The sequence below is a fragment of the Hemiscyllium ocellatum genome, chromosome 5, assembly GCF_020745735.1.
Source record: "Hemiscyllium ocellatum isolate sHemOce1 chromosome 5, sHemOce1.pat.X.cur, whole genome shotgun sequence".
In the NCBI taxonomy this organism is placed as follows: Eukaryota; Metazoa; Chordata; class Chondrichthyes; order Orectolobiformes; family Hemiscylliidae; genus Hemiscyllium; species Hemiscyllium ocellatum.
Window position 1 is genome coordinate 84,913,624 of NC_083405.1, and position 2,777 is coordinate 84,916,400.

Below are 2,777 nucleotides of genomic sequence, written 5' to 3' on the forward strand. Positions count from 1 at the left end.
GCTAGTGAACTTGTCCAGGGAAAGCTAGCTCTGGAAGAAGCCATGTATTTTCTCTGCCTCATCTATCACTGTGTGGGAAAGCTTCTACGTCTGAGTATTACAGTTGCCTCTCCCTAAAAGTTGTTGCACATCATCTATAAAAGGTTCCAATTTCCAAGCATGTTGGTATTCTGATCTATTATATTTTGTGATAGAAGAATGGGTGCTCATCCTGAGATTCCTAACTGGAAATATAGCAATTCTGTTAGTGAAGTTGTGGAAGGGAATTCAGTGAGTGAAGGCCTGACAGACAGTGGCTGAAAGAAAAAAGGCTGACACAGGTGTGAAGAGATATCTGCAGACTCCATCTGCAAGTAATGTATGCCCACATCTACAATGTATTCAAAAATTTCAATCTGTGTGTATGTGTGTGCTTATATACTGCCTGTTATGAGGTGTATGACAATACCTGCTATAATAATGACTGCTTTCTTCGAACTGAAAATGTTACCTGCCTCAGCTAAAACTCTCATTACTACATTACCTGTATCCTTGCTGACCAACATTCATCCTGGTCCTTCATTGTGACCATTTAAAATCCTAACTCTTATACTTCCTGATGTTTGAATTCCTTTATGGCTCCACTGTTATCTGGCTCAATGTCCTTATGTCATTCCCCCCTCCATTTCACTGAAAGTTGATCTGTTTCTTTGATTTTGGCCTCTTGTATGTTCTCCTTTCACTCCACCTTTGGTGATTGTTCTTATGTAAACTTTGTGCTTCATCATATTCCCTCTTCATGTGAAACTGTTTTCTCAAATGTACCTTTTAATCCAGCTCTTTGACCAAGCTGCTAGATTTCCTTTGTTTTGATATCCATTTTCAAATCCAAAGGTCTGATTGCACCTTTGCAAAACACCTTAGATTTCATTTCCAAAGCAAACATGTGTATAAATGCAGTCATGCTTTCCTATTGACTTGCTACGTGATAAATTTTGCTGTCCATGTTTCATATGTAAACCTGTCATCTTGTAAGTACATAATTTCTCCAGTCATGTCATTATTGTACCTCAGTCTTGTATCTCACAGCCACTCATCCATTAAAGCAAGGAACTGATGAGGGTCTAACCAAAACTACTTCTCTGTTTCTAGAGTAGCAGAAATAGTTATGACTAAATTATGAAAAAAATAAAGTTAAGGTATTATAAACAAGTGGAAGCAATAAATAACTTTAAAATGAAATTGAGTTATGCTGAGATACCCAGGTAAGTGTAAACTGTCTTATTCTATACCTGGTTCAACAGAAGACAACTCTTGGTTTTGACATCATGCTTAGGATTTTGTCGGGAAAGTAGTGTCCCATTCATGGGTCAGAAAGATAATACTAACACTGCATTCACCATTTCGGGAGTCATGAGTAGTTTTTGTATTAGGAGCTGTTAGCTCTTGTGTCCCTTCATAGCTTTAGTTTAATTTTTTTTCTCAACAAATTTTGGAATTAAAATTCATCAAAGTATTTAACTTATTAGACTTGTATCAAAATGTTTATATCTTTTGAATAGATTTGCCATAGAGCCAAATGGTTGACCTTTATAAGGATCATGGAACCCTGACATTGGGCTAAAAAGCAGGTCCTAGGTCTACACTTTCTAATAAGGGGACCTATTTACATTTTGACAACCTGTGAATGTACTTGGAGGTGATTTTTTTTTTCATTTTAGGGATAATATTAGATTAGATTAGATTAGATTAGACTTACAGTGTGGAAACAGGCCCTTCGGCCCAACAAGTCCACACCGACCCGCCGAAGCGCAACCCACCCTTACCCCTACATTTACCCCTTACCTAACACTACGGGCAATTTAGCTTGGCCAATTCACCTGACCCGCACATCTTTGGACTGTGGGAGGAAACCGGAGCACCCGGAGGAAACCCACGCAGACACGGGGAGAACGTGCAAACTCCACACAGTCAGTCGCCTGAGTCGGGAATTGAACCCGGGTCTACAGGCGCTGTGAGGCAGCAGTGCTAACCACTGTGCCACCGTGCCGCCCACTAATATATGTTTTTGAAATAGAAAAAAAACCTTTGGCATATACCTGTTTTATGTCAATGATGATATTATCCCACTTCCTGCTGTGGTTCAGAATAGGAAAAGAAGTCAGCAATTTCTGATTTGCAAATCAGCAGCTTTGCCAGTCAACACATTTTACTTGAGATCTTTCTCTCACCTCCACCTGCACCATGTTATGGACCAGATTAAGTCCCCTCAAAATGTATTAAGAAAATAGCCTAGACCCCAACTTCTTCTTATTTTTAAAGGCAAGTGTAAAGCAATGTGTTTCAGTTGTAATTCGATTAGTCAAACTACCAGGCTTGAAGTAAACATGTTTTATTTTTTTTTAGATTACTTACAGTGTGGAAACAGGCCCTTCGGCCCAACAAGTCCACACCGACCCGCCGAAGCGCAACCCACCCATACCCCTACATATACCCCTTACCTAACACTACGAGCAATTTAGCATAGCCAATTCACCTGACCCGCACATCTTTGGACTGTGGGAGGAAACCGGAGCACCCGGAGGAAACCCACGCAGACACGGGGAGAACGTGCAAACTCCACACAGTCAGTCGCCTGAGGTGGGAATTGAACCCAGGTCCCTGGCGCTGTGAGGCAGCAGTGCTAACCACTGTACCACCGTGCCGCCCTTATTCTTGCACTTTTGTTAAAATATGATCAAAGGAAAGAGGAATTGGAAAAACAACTCCATCAGAAAACTGAACAGGATAATGATTAT